The sequence below is a fragment of the Astyanax mexicanus genome, chromosome 4 (genome assembly GCF_023375975.1).
Source record: "Astyanax mexicanus isolate ESR-SI-001 chromosome 4, AstMex3_surface, whole genome shotgun sequence".
Lineage (NCBI taxonomy): Eukaryota > Metazoa > Chordata > Actinopteri > Characiformes > Acestrorhamphidae > Astyanax > Astyanax mexicanus.
Window position 1 is genome coordinate 37,240,456 of NC_064411.1, and position 23,001 is coordinate 37,263,456.

General features: G+C 40.5%; 1 protein-coding gene across 1 annotated transcript in view; it reads left to right on the top strand.

Annotated features, from left to right (window-relative positions):
• Window positions 1–23,001, top strand: part of xkr4 (XK related 4) — a 91,685-nt gene that overhangs the window by 35,647 nt on the left and 33,037 nt on the right. The gene's annotated exons all lie outside the window — the stretch shown is intronic.

The following is a 23,001-nucleotide window of genomic DNA, read 5'->3' on the forward strand; positions in this document are numbered from 1 at the left end:
AGAATGTGAAAGTACTGGCTGGATGTTTCAAATTAAATGGGCAGTGAGTGAAAGCATATGGTCCATGTTTTAGTAACATGGCCAATCAGATGGCCTACAATAAAGTGGCTAATAAAGTGGCCAGTGAACACAGGCTGGGTGTTTCACTACATGCACTATGTGCTGGGTGTTTCACAGAGTGCAAGGCCAGCTAACCTGCTACTTAGCATATTTGTGGGCCTGACTGAGTGCCAAGTTGTCCAGGGCCACGGCCACCGCAGCCGCACGCCCTTTTTCTGTTATCAGTGCATTTCTGAAGGCCGCTAAGCATTACTCTCCACAAAATAAAGCGTAGAGCGAGTGAGAGCGAGTGCTCAGCGGCGGCCCAGCGCAGCGCTGTGCTCTTTCATAGCCACAATCTCCAAATACTCCATTGACAACGGAACTTAATTTCATGCTCCATTAGGTTTCTGTGCGCTGAAAATGAAAGGAACGTATTGATGATGGTTGGGAATGTTACCTAAGGTGCCCCGCGAAACTGGATCTCGGCTCCAGACTCATTCCCCGCCGGGCCCAAACTGACCGGCGAGCGAGAAAACCCACTTTTCCTCTTTTCGTTTTCACTCCAACAGCCCATCACACTAAAGTCATTTTACCTTCTAACATTTCACGGTGATTCACAGAAAGCTCTGATACCTGGGAAGTGGGAAGTGATGGAAAGTCTTCTTAGTGTGATGGTAATAATATTTCAAAAAATGATCAAGAACAACAGTAAAAATTATAGCCAGGGATGTACTGACTACGTTCTTTTGCATCATGAACTGATTTGAGTCTCTTAAAGTAACATTAGCTGCAACAGTGCTGAGTTATCATTTTTGCATGTTTTATATTAAAATTCTGATTATTCTGATATTTACATTCTCTATTTGGGACAGGTCAGGATTACAGGTAATCCAGTCAAGTCGTCCCTTCTAACACACCAGTGCTGTTGTAATCTGTGCAGCACATGTTTTTCATTGTCTTGTTGATAAATTGCATGGAGAGAACTGCTTCAAGATTCACTGTTGTCATGGTGACAGCCAGCACCTTAGTCCGCTAGACCACTCGAATAACTCTAATAACACAACCATACAGTTTAAAGGAGCAGTCAGTAAAAAATGAAACCAAACCTATCTAACTTAGGCCGGGTAGCAGCTAAGGTTTCGGCTGAACCAGCCCACTTGCTAGCTTCTATGGCTGAAGCACCGCGGTTGTGTTTTTAAACCTGGCAACCTCAGAGTGGAATTAGTGTTGGGGAGTGAGCAAAAGACAAAGTCAGAGACCAACACCCACACAGGTTTCTGTGACATACCACACAGTTCTAGTAAGAAAATACTAGTCTTAGCTCTGCTGACAAGAGATGACAGTGCTTGAACACTGCATTTGTCCCTAATATCTGATGACACATCCTGATAATTTTATCATTTACTATTGAAAATATAATCCTTATTGGTCCTTTAAGGAAAATTGCTAAATAATTTTTGTAATGTTTTAATGAATGAGACAATCTAGACTGATTTATGTAGTTTAGTAGACAATTAACGTTTTACAGTGTGTTTAATGCCCTATAGTCCAGCCTGACAGTCTTCCCTGACCATTCAGCTTCCAATTTCTTTAAAACACTGCAGTCAAATCACTTTCTATGTGTGTGTGGTGGCAATACACACTTTGGACTGGTGTAAAATAACTGTTTTATAAATGTACAATGATTTTGTTTTTTATAGAGTGTGTTTTAGTGTATTAGCATTAGCGTTAGCTTTAGCTCAGTTCTAAATATGCTGTTGTGATTCTGATTATAAGGTTTAAAAGTGGGTGGATAGGTGGAAGGGGTTAGGGTTAAGGTTATCACCACTCACAGTGGACAGCGCAGTGGGAAGTAATGATCGTGACCGGCAACCTCTGGCTAGAATTATCCATATGAACAGAAAAGCGACTCACATTGAGGCAAAATTCACATCCATGCTCAATGCAGGAGGCTCACAAGTCAGTACAGCGTTCGAGCTTTCGCTTCAATGGGACATGCCAAAAGTCATGGGACATGCCTAAAGTCATGGGACACAATACCACTTGCTGCCACCCGCTTGACATTCAGCATGTCAGTGGATTAAATGATTAAATTAAATGATCGCAATAACTGTAGAATATCTATCTATGGGTTCACCAAAAAAGCCACTGTGCAAACATTGTCCTCTTTGTCCCCTTGGCTGATGGAACAGACTGGACAGGCTGTGCCAGACGTTATGTCATGGTCATCATCATCTTCACTGTCCACACCTGATCAATACTGCCAGACTGCCTCTCTCTAATGTCTCTTGCTGGACCACAGTAGCCACACCCACAGATCCACAGTTGAGTCAGTTGGGGCTTGGGGTCAGAGTGGGGGAGGGGCTGGAAGCCTCCAGAAGCCCTGTTGGAGAAATGGCACTGTATGGTGTTCATCGGACAAAGGGATAAAAAGGCCTGGTAAATCTAAATCATGATAACTATAAAATGAACTTATGCCCAAAAGTATCTGAAATACCCATTATTATCCATTATTACTGACACTTGGAAACACACAGCTTCTTTCATTTGAGTAGAAAAGCATTGCCCAAAGAGCTACAAACACTGGAGCATCTGAACATGGCCCAAGGTCACCATACGCAATGCTGGGCATGGGCTATAGGGGAATATAGTCCTTCAATATTGAGCTGTGAAGCAGAAAAACTGTTTTTTTTTATAATATATAATATAAATAATATCGGTACTAGGGGTGGGTGATATGGCCCTAAAATAATATCATGATATTTCATGATTTTTTCGCGATAACGATACTCTTGCCGATATGACAATGTAAAAAAATTATTTCAAAAATACACTATACACTGCAAGAAAAAAAATATATTACATACAATATAATATTGCACACGCCTAAGTGAGATAGTAAAAAATACAAGAATTTTATCAGATTTGTAACAGAAGTCAATGATCCAGAATGTCATGATAGTAATAATAATGCACTTTAAATATCTCCATACATCCAGGATTAAAGTAAAATAAATGATACTGCACAGATTTAATCTGTCTCTAGTAGATATATAATGGGAAATGGGATGGGTGATATGGCACGATATTGTAGGGTATTATATTATATTATATTTTACTTTTATATACAGGTGCTGGTCAACAAATTAGAATAAATTGAAATAGTGCAATCATGAAATTCTTTGAATGCATTTTTTGTGCAGAAAGCAAATCAGGTGTTCACCGCACCTGTCCTACTCGTTAGACTAATCACAGAACTCGTTACCTGGAAAAAAAATTGCTCAGCTGAGCTTTCCAAAAGGCCCATTTAGGCCATTTAACTGTGACACTGTTGTTTTATTGAATTAGAATAATGGAGAAACCGTTTCATTGAATTAGAATAAATGCTTGAATTTTTGTTTTCTGTGAAGAGTGTTCACTGTGCAGTATAAAGTCAGGGTTGAGTAGAATTTCTAAGTTGTAAAATCAATCATGGGTAAGCAGCGCGACCTCTCAACCGGAATAGTGGCTCAAATTCAAGCCCTTCGCCAACAAGGCTTGACCCAAACTAAAATTGCTGAGCAGCTCGGCATCAGCCAGTCTTCCGTCTGCAAAGCTCTCAAGAAAAACTGCAGCAAGCGCACCAACTGTTCCGGCGTCCGAAAAACTTCTGCTCGCGACAACAAGCAGCTGAGAAAGATCGCAGTCAGCAACCGGTTCAAGTCCACTTCCGAGCTCACCGACTTGTGGAACAAGCAGACCGGCGCTGACGTCTCCAGATCAACCACTTACCGTCGTCTGCGCGAACTCGGCTTCAAATCTCGCGTTCCAGCAGTAAAACCGATGCTGAACAAGAAACAAATGGAGAAACGGCTGAAGTGGGCCAAAGAACACGGCGAGTGGACTGCTGAAGACTGGCAGAAAGTGGTCTTCAGTGACGAATCACGCTTTTGCATCTCCTTCAGTGACCAAGGTCCTCGTGTCTGGCGTCGTGGTGGCGAAACCTACAACCACGAGTGCGTGAAAAGATCCGTCAAGTTTCCCCAGAGCGTTATGGTCTGGGGATGCATGTCCGCTCGAGGTGTAGGGAAACTCTGCTTCCTCAAGAAGACTGTCAATGCTGCCGTATATCAAGATGTTCTGGAAATGTTCCTGATTCCGACTGTTGAGGAACAGTTCGGCGAAGAAGACTTCATATTTCAACAGGATCTTGCACCGGCTCATGCGGCAAAGTCGACCAAAGATTGGTTCACTAAAAAACAGCTTGAAGTTTTGGCATGGCTGGCCAACTCGCCTGACCTCAATGTCATTGAAAACCTTTGGGCCATCGTCAAGCGGAAAATTCGCGACAGAAAGCCTACTACGCTGGACCAACTGAAGCAGAACATCGCCACTGCCTGGGAAGCTGTGAGTGTGGAAACTTGCGACAAGCTGGTCAAATCGATGCCGCGGAGACTTCAGGCAGTCATACAAGCCAAGGGGGCAGCCACAAAATACTGAGAAAGTGATGATTGTAATTATGATAAAAATTATTCTAATTCAATGAAACGGTTTCTCCATTATTCTAATTCAATAAAACAACAGTGTCACAGTTAAATGGCCTAAATGGGCCTTTTGGAAAGCTCAGCTGAGCAAATTTTTTTCCAGGTAACGAGTTCTGTGATTAGTCTAACGAGTAGGACAGGTACGGTGAACACCTGATTTGCTTTCTGCACAAAAAATGCATTCAAAGAATTTCAAATTATTCTAATTCGTTGACCAGCACCTGTATATATATATATATACTTACTTATACATAACTTTTGACGATATTATTGTGTACGATACAATATGGCACACCCCTACTTGGTACCCTAACTTCTCACAGTCTCATGTCTCAGCAATGTCCCAGGAATCTATTGTAAAATCTTTCCAAAAAATAAGTCGAAAAATTTAATACCCTTGATTTCAGAAGAAGTGTAAAATAAACCAGGTGTCCGCAAACTTTTGGCCAGTTTTCTTAAATATTTAATCATTAAAATATCATTATGGTTTCATGATGTCTAAAAGCAATCAAATCCTCACAGCAATGTTCCAAGAATCTATTTTAAAATCCTTTTAGTACCCTTGATTTTAGAAGAAGCGTCAAACAAAGCAGAGATCTGCAAACTTTTGGCCATTTTTTTTTTTAAGTATTTGATCAATATTACAATATCAGTATGGACTTATGATGTCTGAATGCAATTAAATTCTCACAGCAATGTCTCAAGAATCCTTTGTAAAACCTTTTCAAAAAAATTAGTAAAGATTGGAAAAACCTTCTATTTAATACCCTTGTTTTGAGATAAAGCATTAAATAAAGCAGGAGTCTGCAAACTTTTGGCCAGTTTTCTATGTATTTGATCATTACAATATCAGTACCATATCTTTTAATGCTCTCATGATGGCTGAATGCAATCAAATCCTTAAGCCACAGCAATGTCCCAAGAATCCATTGTAAAATCTTTCCAAAAAATGAACAGATGTTGGACAAACCCTGCTTTTAGTACCTTGATTTCAGAAGAAGCATTACATAAAGCAGGTGTCTGCAAACTTGTGGCCAGTATACTGTATGACAACTAGACTGAAAGAAGGTGAAAAACAGGAAAAAAACAGAAATGCATTAAATTGACTTGATTAAAATGCAAACATCACTCCTGTGAGAATGAAATATATTATTCATGCGTGTAATATATTTTATTCATGTGGAAAAATTATGTACATATTTGCATCAAGTAAATCCAGTGCATAAAATCATATTATAGTAATGTACTTTAAAGCCAAGCTTCTAGTGAAAGGTTATCATTTCAGAAGCGTTAGGATTAAACCTGAACTGTCCTTTTTTTTGGATAGTGGCCAGAATGAGTGTAAAACATGTATATTTATTTAATAGTTTATAAAATAGCCATCCCCAAGAAGAGTGTAAAAAATTCTGTTAAGCTTGGTGGTGGGAGCATCACGCTCTAAGGCTGTTCTGCTGACTGGGGTGGAACTACTAGATAGTATTTTACTTATACTGTTACACTGATAAATAAATGGCATAATAAATTGATAGATTGAAGTGTTACTTTAGGGGTTGGCTTGGGAATGCCCACAGCTGTATAAGTTGTGAGGTGCTGTCTTGTGAGTGAGATTAAACAAGGTCCAGGGCAATATGAATTATCAGAGTTAGAGCAATGTGGGTGTCGTATTTCTAAAGAAATTTAAATTTTTAATCCACAGTGTCAGATGTGTACCAGGAATATGCCAAAGAAGGCATTAGGCTAATTATCACCCACAGTTTACAGTGCACTGGTTGGAAATGATTGTGACCGGTGGCATCTGGTTAAAATTTTCCATGCAAACCAACAACAAGCAACTCTGGCAAAAATCACATCCACGTTCAAAGCAGCAGTCCCTAGAAGCATATCCCATATGTCAATAAAGTGTTATTAAGCTTTAACGGGATGTGGAAAAGTCAAGGGACACGATACTATTTAAGATAATATTTACATTAATATTTTAACTGTATTCTTTTTTCTTAAACTGTGACCTCCAAAGGTTAATTCACAGTCCCCGCACTGCTTTTAAACTCCACTGGTATTAAGTGTATTGCAGCTCATGAAAGTTGTCTTAAAGCTTTGCCAAAGCTATAAAACACCCGAGCGCCGGCAGAGCCAATTTCTTTTGGGACGGGGAGCTCAGCTCTTTGCAGCAAGAATTATATCTCAGCAGGGTACAGTAGAGCAAAGACCATCATACACACATTTAAACTCCTTTACAAGTTGTTTTGCTGCGCCCGGGCCTCCGAGCCTCACCGTCATCACAGTGCGAGTTATAAATTCTTTGGACAGTCTGCGCTTTAAGTGTGTATAGGTCTTTCAGCATGAACTTATTTGAAGTGCAGCTCTTTTCAACTTTTCAAAGCAGCCTCAGAAATGCTTTTCGTAAAAAAAATAATAATAAAAAAAAAAAGTAATTGTGCCTTGTTCGCTACAGCATGACCACGGTGCAGTCTAAGATTGATCTCCAGCGCTTATTAAAACAGGCCTGCTGCATTCTTACTGAAGTTATTAATAATTGGGCCCAAGTCATCATAATCTGAGCCTTAAATAGTTGGGGATCAATTCCAGAACAAAATGGGAATCTGGCTTTGCGGTACGTGGAGTAATCGTAAACACATTTTCTTCAACCCGAGATTGAATCTGTGTTTGAATTAGAAATCAATGCAAATCATAAGGTTGCATAAGAAGACTGAAATTTCTGAAATAAGAAGTTGAAATTTCTTTAAAATATGACCGCGCTAAGTTTATTCTCCATACGAAGATGTGGTGTAGACTTGAACCATCTTTAAAGTTGCTGACAGGTAAAGTGAATAATATTGATCATCTGGTTCCAATTGCACTTGTGGATGGGTGATATACAGCTCTGGAAAAAATGAAGAGAGCACTTCAGTTTCTCTGATTTTGCTATGTATAGGTTTATGCTTGAGTAAAATCAACATGTTGTTTTATTCCATAAACTACGGACAACATTTCTCCCAAATTCCAAATAAAAATAGTGTCATTTAGAGCATTTATTTGCAGAAAATGAAAAATGGCTGAAATAACAACAAAAAAAAAATATGCAGAGCTTTCAGACTTTAAATAATGTAAAAAAAAAGAAAAAGTTCATATGAATTAATTTTTAAGAGAAATTAATATTTGGTGGAATAACCCTGTTTTTTTAATCACAGTTTTTTATACATCTTGGCACGTTCTCCTCCACCAGTCTTACACACTGCTTTTGGATAACTTTATGCCTTTACTCCTGGTGCAAGAATTCAAGCAGTTCCGCTTGGTTTTATGGCTTGTGATCATCCATCTTTTTCTTGATTATATTCCAGAGGTTTTCAATTTGGTAAAATCAAAGAAACTCATCATTTTTAAGTCTCTTATTTTTTCCAGCGCTGTATACATGATATTAGGCAGCAAGTGAATCATCAGTAGTACCCAAGTCTCAAGACTAAAGTTGCTTTGGATGTTCAAAGGCTGTCAAAGTGCCTGTAATAAAGTCCAAAGGTGATCTGGCAATGTACAAAACTGTACCCCACACCCTGACACCAAGGCTTCTGTTTTTAGTTTTTACGCATTAAAGGGTCAGAACATCTCAAACTTTAGTCTTCTACAGGGGTTGGACAATAAAGATGAAACACCTGGTTTTAGGTTTTTCGGATACAATCTAGGTTAGCACCCAAACATCCCTTTCAGGCAGCTTCCTCTTACAGCGTCCACAGTTAATCCTCTTGGATGTGGTTGGTCTTCCTGGATACCGTGGCTCTTGATACATCACAAAGACTTGCTGTCTTGGTCACAGATGTGCCAGCAAGATGTGCACCAACAATTGAGGCCAATGAAACCTCCTGCACTAAAATGAGAGGTGTTTCAGTTTTATTGTCCAACCCCTGTAGGTGTTTGTGGCATGCATGGTTGGTACCTACCAAATGATTTTCAGGGAATCATTCAAACTGGTCAATCTCCTTAGCAAATTACAAGGCTGGTGCAATATACCACAGGACACCTTCATTAAAAGCCTTGTGGTGTCCCTACCTTTGTAGGTTGAGAGCTGTTTTTGAGGCATAATTGGGACCTACAAAAAATTGCAGAGGTGGTGTTGAATGTTATGGCTGATCAGTGTACTCTACATGTATTAAAAGGATCACTGGACCCAACATCAAACTGGATCAGTCCATAAGTGTATTATGCATTTACAGATCATAATAAACAATAAAAAGCCACTCCCACCTCTTTACACCAGCGCCAGCCCCACCCCAGCCTTCCACAAACAACCACAAACAAACATACAAACTGAAAGATCCATTGGCAGCCATTCAATCACACTGTAGCTCACAACCCAAGCTGACCTTGTATATAAATACTTTTTTCGGCTTGTGCGAGTAGCATTCCCAAGGATGTCTCATCTATTCAGCCTATTCAGCATTCAGCGGATCAGATACACCACTGAGAGATAGTGAATGACAGACGTGTATTGATATGATGAATGAATAGGGATATTATGATCCTGTAGCTACACTTTATCTTCAGTTACATATTGTCTTTTGCCTATTCAATATGCATACACATGTTAAGATAAAGTGAGTAAATTGAACTTGTCTGGAGTGAATAACAGGGTTTTATTGTGTTTCCATTGTTGTGTATTGTTGGCTATTGCTCTTCAGTGTGTGGATTGTGTGTGTGTTGTGTGCATTGTCGAGTGTGAAGGAGAATCTTTAGCAGCAGGGCTGTGGAGCTGTGAGAAGGCTGCGCGGGGATGCACTCGAGTGTTTCCACAGGCCGCATGTAATTTTCTAACCCAGTCATGTGTGCTCTCTCTCCCTGTCGGCTCTCCACGAGACTCGCGCTGAGCTTCTCTCAGATGGCCGTTGCTTTTTAATTGGGGCAGCAACGTGGAACAGACACTGGGTAAAAAAAAGCCTTTGATAGAGTGTGCCGATCAAAAGAGCCTTTAATCACTGCACGGGAGTGGGACTGACTGGAATTTTATGAGTTCAAGGCTCCGGATTTCGCTCCCCGTTGCAACAAATCAGGCAGGTAGTGAAAGGATCCGTCATGCTGGCTACCAGCGGCTGTGTGAATAATGCCACTCCTGCACTGATATTTTAAGAATACTGTGTGTGAGTGTGTGTGTGGTATTCTGGTGTGCAGCCCCCGGTGACAGGTGGGATGTGAGCAGGTTAGGGTGATGTTTGGTGATGGTTTAGTATATGGTGGCGATTGTGCTGTAAATGGGAGCTAAATTCCAGGCGGGCGTCACTCAGCAGTGTCAGCGCTCTCTGGCCCGAGGGGACCGGCTCTCCATGTGTCTAATGAGGGCTGCATTAGCTGCTGAGGGCCGCTTACCCAGAACCCCCTGCGCTCTGTGTGTGTGTGTGTGTGTGTGTGCACAGGCTGCGTTTAGTCACAGTGTCCGTGGGGCAGAGTGGACTGTCAGATTCATCTCTCTCCCCTCTTCCTTCTTTCCCTCTCCATCTCTGTCTCTCTCTCTTTGTCTCTCTCTCAGTGTGTCTTTCTCCCTGTTCTCTATGTGACTTTCTTTCTCTCAGTGTCTCTGTCTTTAATGCTGTCTCTCTCTTTCTGTCTGTGTCGCTCTCTCTCTTTCTATTTTTCTCTCTGTCTCTCTTTTTATATCTCTCTATCTCTGTTTTTTCTCTCTCTTTTTTCTGTCTTTCTCTCAGTGTTTCTATGTTTTTCTTAGTGTTTCTGTATCTCTCTTTCTGTCTTCCTCTTTCTGTGTCTTTCTCTGTGTTTCTTTGTCTCCCTGTTCCTCTCTTTATCTATGACTCTCTTTTTATCCGTCTCACTTTTAGCCTGTCTCTTTTCATATCTGTCTATCTTCCTCTGTCTTAGTCTCTGTCTCCCTTTTTATCTGTTCCTTTTTATATCTGTCTCCCTTTATCTCTGTCGCTCTTGTTATCTGTCTCTTTTTATATCTGTCTCTCTTTATATCTGTCTCTCTTTCTCTGTCTTTGTCTCTGTTTCTGTTAAGCGTTTTTCTCCATTTTTTACACTAGGTCTCCTTTTCTCTCTGTTTTTCCTCCTTTTATCTTTCATCACCTCCCTTTTCCTTAAATTTTTCTCTTTCTATTCTCCTTATACTTTTTCTCTCCCAATGTTCTTCTCCCTCTCTCTCATTTTCCTCACGCTCTTCTTCTCACTCATTCCTTCTTCCTCTCTTCCCTTTATTTCTCTCTTTCACTTGCTCTCTCCCACTTTTACTCTTTTTCTCTTTCTTCTATTCTTGCTCTTTCTTACTCTAGCTTTGGCTTTATCTGTCCCTTCTTTTTTCTCTCCCTTCATCTCTCTTATTTTCTTTTTTATCACCTTTAACCCCTTTTCACTCTTTCCCTTGCTCTCGCTCCATCTCCCTGTCTGACATCCCTCTTTCTCTTTTTCTCACCACTCCTACTCCTTTTCTCTGTTTTTCTTTCTTTCTTTCTTTCTTTTTTCTTCATCTTTTCATCTCTCATTTCCCCCTTTCTCTCTATTTTCCTTGCAATCGCTCCATTTCTCCATTGACGTTCTTGCTCCCTCGCTCTATATCTATTTCTCTCTCAAACCCTTGCACTCCTTCAACACTTTCTTGCTCTCACTTATTATGCATTTTGGTCTGTCTTTCTCTTTCTCTCTATCTCTCCCTTCTTTTTTTATTTTTTAATCTCTCTGTCCCTCTTTTTTTTTCCTTTTCTTTATTTTAAGTTTTCTATATTTCTCTTTTAATTTTTCTCTCTTCATTTTCATTTACTTCTCTCCCTTTTTTCTGCTTCTCTCTGCCGTTTTCTTTCTTTCTTTCTTTCTTTCTTTCTTTCTTTTCTCTCCCTTCATCTCTTTCACTCTTGTCCCCTTTTCTCTTGCTTTCTCTCCCAACATCTCTCTCTATTGCTCTCATTTACTTTCCAATATCTACCCCTCTTTTATTCCTTTTCTCTCTTTCTCATGCTCTTGCTCTCGCTTTCTCTGTATGCATCTCTGTCCCTCCCTTACTCTTCTCTCTCTCTCTCTCTCTCTCTCTCTCTCTCTCTCTCTCTCTCTCTCTCTCTCTCTGTATCTCTCTCTTCCACTCAGCTGAAGTGAATGTCAGAGAGTCCACTCCGAGGAGAGCGTCTCCATGGTAACGGTGGGTGCTGCTGTCCTAGCATGTTGTGACTCCGCCCCTTTGGCCTGACAGACTGGCATGTCCCCCCGGAGGCTGGCTGACCGGCTCAGAAGCTGCTGACCAATCCATTACGCTAACGACAGATCTGACCCCCGCAGACTCTCCGCTCGCCGCGGCTTCCTCCTCTCCGCTCTCGCTCAGCCCGTTTTTACTGTGATTTAAGCTGCTATTAAGCGGCGTGACGAAGCGCTATCACTCTTAATCTCTTAATTACGGGATATTATGTGCATACAGTTTTAAATGCGCGCTCTTGGAAGACGAATCGAATTTGATTGAATTAAGTGACGCCTGCATGCTCGGTAAAATTGAAAGGAATCAAAATGTTTATTATAAATCCATTAGAAATGTAATTTTCTTTTAATTACACTGGATCAGCTGTGGATCCAACAGTGCCAGACAGAATATCTCACTCTGCCGTGCTCCTTATCAGACTCGTCCATGGTGTCAATCATCTATCCTCCATCCGTCCTCTTATCTGCTTCTTCCTCTACTGGTCAGGGTTGCAGTGGGTCCAGAACCCACTGGTAATCATTGGGTGCAAGGCAGGAATAACCCCTGGATTGAGTGTCCATCACAGGATACTATACACCACCATTCACTCAATTAAGCACAGTCTGTTAAATTGTCTACAAATGTCTACAATCATGCCTAAATAATGCTTAGTCTTAAAGGACATGCCTGGTTGCTGTCAATTTTGACATTTTAAGGTTTTAAATGTATCAAAAGGACCCAAGAAAACGGTCTGTGGTCTGTGGATAACAGTACGTGGTCAGAAATCGTGTTTTCCTAACATGCTTATGTACTTAATTTCAACTCCAGGGAAAGCCAGTAAGCCAGTGGTTATGGATCGTGGTCCTGGATTATCCCTCCCCTGCTGATTTTAGTGTTTTCCTGCTGTAACTCATCCAGTTTACCACAGCGAGGGCTCATCAGTCTGTTCATTAGTTGAATCAGGTGTGCTGTAATTAGTATAAATTATATAATCTGGTGGGGTCTGAGAAACACTGTGCAAAGTAAAGCCTGAAAGCTACACGTTTCTGTGTTTTTATAAATTGCAGCAATCTATTATCTTCTCACTTCTTTAGGAATCTGCGCTGCATTCACTGAACACTTAATTCTTCATAACTTAATTCAACGTAATAACACAGTGAATCTGCTCAATTTTGATATCAAGGGCATGATGTCTCTATACCAGCTTTTCATTTTAGTTAGCTAATAGAACAGAGACTGTCAACAAAGAAATCCACAGATCTGCTACCATAACATAATGTACAGTACCAGTCAAAGGTTTGGCCACACCTAAAATTCAGGGTTTTTTTCCCATTATTTTAAAATATCCTGCATTGTAGATTAATATTAAAGTAATCCAAACTACGAAGAAAACAGTGTTCAAACAAAGTGTTCAACAAACCAGAATAAGTTTTATATTGTAGATTCTTTGCACTTCTTGGCATTTTCTCAGTCAGCTTTATGAGGTAGAGTCACCTGGAATGGCTTTCAAACAACAGCTGTGCTGAACTTGTCCAGAGTAAATAACTTGAATTTTTTGCCAAATGAGCATCAGTTGTGAAGTTGTAAAGAAGTATAGCTCTATTTGAATAATGTTCTAATCTATATTATGGCAAGAACTACTCAACTAAGTAAAGGAAAAAAATACTTTAAGGAATGAAGGTCATTCAATCTGAAACATTTCAAAAACTTGTATCCTCAAGTGCAGTTGCAAAGACAATCAGAAACATTATGATGGACCAACCCCAAGAAAGGAAGATCACAATTTACCTCTGTTGCACAGCATAAGTTCATCAGAGTTACCAGCCTCAGAAACCACAAATTAATAGCACCCCAGATACGAGCACCTAAATGCTGTGTGCAGTTGTTGCAAAGTAGCACAACTGGCAACCCAGCTGGTTCTACTCATCCCCAGGGAAGGAATTAAAGCTCAATACTGAATTATACCTTGATGATACAGAGCAGGGTAGAACAGAACAGTGGTCTGAAGCACCACTTTACATCTCTGAAATAACTCACTGACATTCATGTTTCATTTTCACCAAACTCTTTACAGAATCTGTTAAATTAGCCGCTAAATACCTAGCCAGGAAGTGAAAGAGCTAGTATAACCCAACGTAAAACAAATGCTAGGATATCTAGGAGTAAACCAGAGTACCTGGATGAAAAATACACACAAGGTGAGATCTCCGCACAGAGTTGGAAGTAGCCAGAGTGGGAATCAAACCGACAACCCCGGCACCTGTGCTACGCCTGCAGTACCTCTGGTGTTACTGTGCCACCATCTTGTCTATGATGTAAACTACTCTGGTCATCAATGCCTCCCTCTCTCTCTGTCTCTCTGTCTCTCGCTTTCTCTCTCCAACCAGCTCGTAACGTATTCTCCCGCAGTGACCAGTAAACGCCAGAAAGATGGCGCTGTCAGGAATTTAGCACACAATAATAACCAGCGTAAGCTTTATTTACGACGGCGTATCCCATTGACCTTCTTCCTCTCCATGGTGCGGCGAAGGGCCCTGCCGTAATTGTTGTATAACAAGGTTCAATTGATTTGGAATGAGTTGGTTCCTCTTGGCAGCAGGACAGGGAGCATTCATCATTGCTTTGGATGGCCTCCCATCTACTGCCGGCTCTCGAGGGCCACATAGAGGTCTGGGTTATTAATCCCGGCTCATGTCCGGGGCAGGGATTCAGCTCCAGCTTAAATCAACTTCATAAAAGATGCTAATGCAGCTAATGCAGTTAATAACAGATAAAAGCTAAGTGAGCTTGGTTAGCATTGCATAGGCTAAATACGATTATAATGATAGAAAACTAATCTGAGTTAGTTAGCATTTTGTAAATGAGATCATACACTATGTTTGTAACCGTTGTAACATTTCTCCCAAATTACAAATAAAAATATTGTCATTTAGATAATGTATTTGCAGTAAATGAGAAATGGCTGAAATAACAAAAAAAAATGCATAGCTGTCAAACCTCAAATAATGCAAAGAAATGTCATATTCATAAAGTTTTAATAGTTCAGAAATCAATATTTGGAGGAATAACCCTGGTTTTTAATCACAGTTTTCATCATGCACCTTGGCATGTTCTCCTCCACCAGTCTTACACACCAGGCAGGTGTAGAGGGGGGGTGGGGGGTGTAGTTGGTGGAGGGGGCTGAAGCACCTGCCCCTTTGGCTCAATTTTTTTTTTTTTTTTGTAAGTGTATGTGTAAAGGTCATACCTGTTTTGGCTGGGAAACTACAGTATTTTACCCCTCCTTCCCGCCATCTTACTTATTAGTTTTTTATTATTATAAATGATATTATATATATATATATATATATATATATATATATATATATATATATATATATATATTAGTATTATTATTATATTATTATTAAATAAAAAAAAACTGTATTAAACAGTATTAATGTTGTGTATGGGAAAGCTCTTAATGCCAATCATGGTGCCGGTTCACAGTTAAAGTCCTGCCTTTTAGGAGAAACGGCCAATCAGCTTGCTGCTTTTGCGGAGCGTGGAGGAGAGTTTGCGTTTGTGCCCCCTTTCACTGCAAACAGCTGACATTAAAACACATATGGACATAAGGGGATTTTTCTAAAAGAAAGCTAAAGGTCGGCTAACCTCGTAAACTGTGATGACACTGTTTCTTATAGCTGTATAAAAAAAGACACGTCTGAATCAAAACACACAGATCAAACTCACTGTGTGCTTAATAAAATGCAGCTTGTGTCTAGTCAGTTAGCTTAACTTTAGTATTAGATAGATAGGTAGTCAAAATATATAAATGTAATGTTTAACTTGCCCTGATGTGCCTGATCAGCCAATAATTATTTCATTTTCAAACTGTGTTCATTAATTTAGGATTGCAGGACTTGTCAGCTATAATGAATTAAAATGAATTATAATGATTCTAGATAGCTAGAAGCCGGATGTAGAGGATAGCTAGAATTTAGAAAAACACTTTGTAATGTTGGTAGTTTAAAGCAGTTTTTAACCCTGGTCACTGAACTAAAATTGTGTATTTTCCACCTGATCCAACTGATCAGGTAATAAACAATCCTTTATTTAATTTACCTGTTAAAATCCCTTAGCCCCCACGGATTGTAAATCAATCATTATTTATATCTAGCCGTGTATTAAACACACCATACCCCCACTTACTTTTTCAAGTGCCTTTAAAGCAGAGAAAGCTCTATATATATATGAATATGCAGAACAGTGGGAATATGCAGGAACTGAGAATATGTGTAAACCCTGCTGTAACGTGACTTCTGTTCATTTGTAGTTTACAGTAACACCACAGTAAGACCACAAATCAACTGGTTATATTGTAAGGTATGTTTCTGTATAGTGTTTTAATTTTTATATTTTGTAATAATTGCTAAATATTGTAACTCACGAAAACTACTGCTTTCAATTTAGTAGAGCAGATATTAGGGACTGCTGCTTTAAGGTGTTTACACACTGCCAGTATATCAGTCAGAGATTCGCCGAGGTTCCACTCTCATGCCACGTGAAGGTCAATGGATATTGTGTTCTGCACAATGGCATGCCTTGATTACCAGGCTGTCTCCTAAGAGCAGATCAGAGATCAAGGCTAGACCACCGTGATTTATGTGTTCGTTTTAATAACTACTCTTTTGCACTGTTTTTTTCTTTTAGTTTGTCGTTCTTTTCTTTTCTGAACAGCCCATTTATTTGATGTAACACTGCTCATTTTCCCTGCCAGAGTGGTGCCTTCGTTTAGTCTCAGTGACATCCTTGCATTTCTAACCACTATATTACTACTTTGTTAATGAATGCGCTGCTAATAGTAATGCATTATTTTTTGCATACTATATAGGGCAGTAGTGTGTGGTTTGGGATGCAGCCAGTCCTCATTAAATGGACCACTGCCATCTCACTGTTCACTGTATTACACACTCATACCTTGCTGCTTGACACTGTAAACAGTCACAGGATGCCACCCACAGGGCATGCTGCCCACAGGACATTCTGTTGGTGGACTATTCTCAGTCCAGCAGTGCACTGAGATGTTTAAAAACATCAGCAGCACTGCTGTGTCTGATCCACTCATGCTAGCACAACACACTAATCAAAACCATGCCAGCTGGCCAGCTTCACTGCCATGTTGAGAATGATCCACCTCCCAAATAAATAGATGTTCTGTGGTGGTCTCTCCCATGGGGTCTATCCTGATCACTGAAGAACAAAGTGAAAGGAAGATCATAAAGCATGCAGGAAGACAGAAGTGTAGAAACAAGTTTGTGGTCATAGTTTTATGCTTGATCAGCCTGTTAATGAGCTAAAGATTTGACAGAAAACACAAAGACCACTCTAAAGGCCCACAAGACCCTCAGGGTTCCCCTCTGAATCCATTCGTAAACCATCTTTAGTTGCATCACATCTCCGCCAGCAGGAGCATTTAGCAAATACCCCAGTTTATGACTGAACTTCATGTCTTCATTCCTTCTTCACATCTTTAACGACCCTCCGTGAAATGGACTTGTCCGTCACCGCCGGCCAGAACACCACGCAATCCCACACAGAGTATCGATTGGCAGCTTGGGGGGGAGTGCTCAGGCGCACGTGAAGCTCCATTTTCCTTTCTCCATGACAGCGATTTTGCTTTCTAGCCGTAGTCGCGCTCCCGCTCGGTGCCGGGGGGACTCCCACTCCATAATCCACTCTCGGAAGCGTTTCCTCTGGAGGCCTGCAGGCCTCGCTGCTTTTGCACTGGAGCAGAAGAAGAGCCGGCCTGTCAGTCACACTGTCCCTACCCAACCCCCCTCCTCCCTCCGCCCCCCCTGCGCCCCTCTTGGCTGTAAAAGCAAAGCCTTGTTCCCGACCCGCTGCTTTGCGCGCTGACTTTAGCGGGTCAAGTGCTCTTAACCATCAAACGAAATAAATAAATAACCCGCGGAAATGCATGTCACTCAATAACCGCTCTCCTTACATAACGCTGGTGTCCAGTGCTCTCCACGAGTGTGGGGGTGCAGGGTATAAATAGATGCTTTTTAACAGGTTTATTCAAGGCATCCGAAGCACTGAGTTGACTTCATTGATAGTAATGCACACAGTGTATATTTATATGTATATATATATATATATATATATATATATATATATATATATGTGTGTGTATGGGGAAGGGAACAGTATCATGTCCAATAGTACCTGCGGCATATGTATATGTGGGGCTTTCTGCACAGACTGTGGAAGTGCTTATCTGTTCGCATGGACAATTCTAGCCAGATGCAGCCCATCATGATCATTCGCGTACACTGCGCTGTCCAGGTGCACACCAGTACATACACTGCAGATCGACAAACACAAGATAAGCTAACACCTCACAGCTTATACAGGTATTTCATGAATAATTTATTTGCTGATGGTGACATTTTATTATACTTTTATGTTACTTTACCTGCTAATAGTGTTCCTAGTGTTCCAAGTGCTAAGTGTTGCTATGGTGTCTTAGATGGTTGCTATGGTGTTGCTAAGTGTCTGACAGACAATGTGAGACTAAAAAGAGGTGTGTTGTGATTCCCAACTGTGGACTGGAGTACTGTCTACGGGTTAGCCTGCTATGGTGTTGCTAGGTGCTTGCTATTTTGTTGCTAGGTGCTTGCTATGGTGCTGTTAAATTATTGCGATTGTGTTGCTAGGTGGTCTGAAAGTGGTTGATATGGTGTTGCTAGGTAGTTGCTATTATGTTGCTAAGTAGTTGCTGTGGCATCCTAAGTGGTTTGCCTGATGGGTGTTATGCTGTGGCTAGATGTTTGCTAAGTGGTTGTTATAATGTAGTTAAGTGGTTTGAAGGTGGTTACTAAGTGGTTGCCATGGTGTTGCTAAGTGGATGACCATATGATAGTGAAAAAGCATGTTGTGATACTATACAGTGGACTGGAGCACTGCCCATTGGTTAGCTTGCTGTGGTGTTGCTAGGTGCTTGCTATGATGTTGCTGGGGTATCCCAAGTGGTTTGCTTGATGGGTGTTATGCCATGGTTAGATGATTGCTAAGGAACCAAAATTTGTTTGGTGACGAAGTTTTTTCAGGTACCAAAAAATTTTTGGAGATGAAGTTTTTTCAGGTCCCAAATGTTTTTGAGACGGGTCACAAAATTTTTTGAGACGAAGTTTTTTCGGGTCACAAATGTTTTTGAGACAAAAATGTTTTTGGTACCAACATTTTTAGACAAAGTTTTTTCGGGTCCCAATTTTTTTTGGTGATGAAGTTTTTTGTTGCTGTAATGATATTTAGTGGTTTGTGGGTGGTTGCTACGGTGTTGCTAACTATAAGTGGCTAACCATTTGAGAGAGAAAAGGATCAATTTACTTACTGGTGTTACCTGACCTTTGGCATATCAATGTACAAAAATGGCATTTTTAATGGATAATGGGTATTTTATTGATTTAGTTTAACCCCTTAACCCTCAACAGTTTAACACTGTTTCTTAATAGTAAATGAACATAAACTGTATTGTATAATCTGAGTTAGATATAGATTAAGTAAAATTAGTTTCTCTTTCCAGCAAAAGCAAAATAAACTCATTTTATTAACCTTGATTTTTAGAAGAAACAATCCATAAGCAGGTGTCCCAATACTTTTGTCCATATAGTAAAGTGTACACTGTGGCTCTTTACTATATAGGGAAACACATGCCACACCCTCTACACTAACACTGTGTCTCTATAGAACGTGGATACGCCTCCTGAATGGCGGTAATGAATAAACAATGACCCTGGCCCTCTCATGTGACCGCACTGTGCAGTTCATTCTCAGGTCAGAGTGGCCTGCTGTCTGTCTGATATCCGATCTGCTCCATCCCATAAAACCCCATCATCATCACACACACACACACACTGCTCAGCTTCAGCCTCTCCCTTTCTTACAAGCAGCTATTAAGACTGGTTTAGCCAAGAAATGACAGTGCTTCAGCTAAACTGCTAATTATTCTTATCTAATTATTATCTTTTAAAAAAATCAAGATGGTGTTATGTAGGTGGTTGCTATGGTGTTGCTAAATGACTGACCATGTGAAAGGAAAATGTTTGTTGCGAGGCCCCACCAATGGAACAGTGTTGGTGGTTAGCGTGCTATGGTCTTGCTATGTGCTTGATATTTTGTTGCTATGTGGTTGCTAATGGTGTTGCTAAATGGTTGCTAAGGTATCATAGATGGTTACTATAATGTTGCCAACCATCTGAAGATGGTCGCTGTAGTGTTGCTAGGTGGTTGCAATGATGTTGCTATGGTGTTGCTAAATGGTGTTGGCTGTGTGGTTGCTATGATGTTGCTAATTGACTGACCATGTGAGAGGGAATAGTGTAGGTGCTTAGCCTGCTGTGGTCTGAAGGTGGTTGCTATGGTGTTGCTGCGTGGTTGCTATGGTGTTGTTTAATGATTGCTAGGTGGTTACTATGGTGTTGTTTAAGGGTTAAACATGTGTGAGTGAAAAGGCACCCAGCAGTGGACTGAAGCACTATGGTGTTGCTTAATGGTTGCAATTATGTTGATAAGTGGTCTAAAAGTGGTTGATATGGTGTTGCTAGCTAGTTGTTATGATCTTGCTTAGTGGTTGCTGTGGTATACCAGTTAATTTGCTTGATGTTATGCTGTTGCGTGATGGTTGCTATAATGTTGTTAAGTGGTTTGCAGGTGGTTTCTACGGTGTTGCTAAATGGTAAAGCTTGTGTGATACCCTGAAATCGACTATGGTGTTGCTGGGTGCTTGCAATTTTGTTGCTAGATGGTTGTTCTGTGGTTGCTATGCTAACATGTTGCCCAGGAAAAAGTGGATAATAATTTGAATGGCTAAGTGAATAAACTAAGGGACTATAGATGATATTCTGGACAGAGCTGGGATATCCTTTCCTCCTTTCCTCCAACCTTTTTTTCTCTCTCTCGGCAGAGGTGTGGGAGTTAAGCGCTTCGCAGTAGTCGACACAGGCCCACAATCCTCCCTGTTCTGTCCACATTATGTCCTGCTAATGAGCTTTCTCATCCTGCAAGATTAAAAGCACTTGCAGTACTGCACACCCTGCACACCCGTGTACAGAATTACAAACACTGTTTAGTATCATTAGCATGAAATACATGCTATTAGCATGTAGCGAAACAGAGTGTAGTAAGAGTACAGAACCCGGGCTTTCCATCACTACAGAACTGTTCTGCACTACAGAGCTGCTCTGCAGTGGATTCTCTGCCTGCTCTTGGCCTGATGGCTGCCGGGATTGGTGTTATGGAGGAATGCATTATTTACACTGTCTAGAAAATAGTCTTTAAATCTGGATCTTGAATCCAGTTTCCAGTCCTAGGCCTGGAAAACTTGGGCTCTAAACCACTCACACTACATATGCCTAACCAAATTAAATTCTGACTCTCTCTTTTGTCACAAAGCTTTTTAGAAAGATACCCATCTAAGCTGTAAGCTTTAGTAAGTGTTCCATACCTGGCAATCTGGGGTGTGGAAATAGGACTGGGGAATGGGCAGTTGGGAGAGTCAGATGCTGAAATGGACAATTCAAAGAAGAACCTTTTGGCCAAATGACTGCTTTTGTGTTTGGCAGTATAGTAAGAGTACAGATTTCAGGCTTTCCATCACTACAGAACTGTTCTGCACTACAGAGATGTCCTGCAGTGGATTGGCGACAGTGGATCCTGCTTTCCGCCTGATGGCTGCTGGGATAAGTGTTGTGGATTATTCAGATTGTCCAAAAAATAGTCCAGTTGAATCCAGTTTCCAGTCCAAGACCTGGAAAACCTGGGCTCTATACCACTCACGATCTATATACCTAGCCAATGCTGACCAAAATCCTGACTCCTAGAGCTTTTTAGAAGGATACATAAGCTGCGGCATGCTGTGTTGGCTTACTATAGTAAGTGTTCCATACCTGGCAATCTGGGGTGTGGAAATAAGACTGGGAAATGGGCAATTCAAACAAGAATCCTATTGGCTGAATGAATGCTTTTGTGTTTGGCAGTATCTGAGCTCAATTTTTTTGTTTGTAGATTCTAGTTAATTCACACTTGTTAGGAATATCTTCTAAGTGGACATTGAGGCACTTTTGATAGTCTCTCTGGGTAAACATATCTGCTAAATGCCATGAACATCAATCTGAATGACTTGACAGGGTTTATAAGTACTGGGAAACGAGGCCTGTGGAAATCAATAGTACACAGCAGATGAGTATTAGGGTGAAAAGCGGTGAAAAGCGCTGGAGTATTCCTTTAAGGGGGGTTTCCCCCATCAGAAATGTTATTTATGGAACAGATTAAATCTCATCTCCTTTTTATCACCAAAAAGACACACATTCCAGCATGACTGCATCTTTTACGCCGCTTATTACTGCGAGATGAGATGTGCGCAGTTCAGAGTTGGAGGGCAGGAAATCAGCAGAGAGTTTGGTGTGTTTTTGAGCGTGTGATGTGATTGATGCAATAGAAAATAGCCCTGAAAGCATGATGCAATGTGTGATAACAACAGAGCACGCATCTGAGATCCTCTCGGAGGGCTGTTTTCCAGCATGTGATTGGCAGGTGAGGGAGAATGTGATCTCTCTGGAATGGCAGTGGTGCGTGTGTGTGTGTGTGTGTGTGTGTGTGTGTGTGTGTGTGTGTGTACCCGAGCGAGTGAAAGAGCTAAATGAGGGAATGATGAAGATAGTGTGGACGAAGTGTAGCCAGAGTCAGTTAAAGTAGAGAAGCCTAGATCAAAATGCTCCATATGTCCAAATTTATATATTGTACATACAACAAATATGAGTACGCCCCTCTCATTTCTGCAAACATCTTATTGTAACTTTTCATGGTATAACACTATAGAAAGAAGAGCATGTCTTCAGACATAAACCCAATTGAGCACCTGTGGGGCATCCTCAAGTGGAAGATAGAGGATCACAAGGCATCTAACACCCACCAGCTTTGTGATGTGATGGAAAATTTTATACAGCTCTGTAAAAAAAAATCAAGAGACTACTTCAGTTTCTGAATTAGTTTGTAAATCTGATTTTGCTATTTATAGGTAAATGTTTGAGTAAAATGAACATAGTTGTTTTATTCTATAAACTACGGACAACATTTCTCAGAAATTCCAAATAAAAATATTGTCATTTAGAGCATTTATTTGCAGAAAATGAAACATGGCTGAAATAACAAAAAAGATGCAGAGCTTTCAGACCTTACATAATACAAAGAAAACAATGTTATATTCATAAAAGTTTTAAGAGTTCTGAAATCAATATT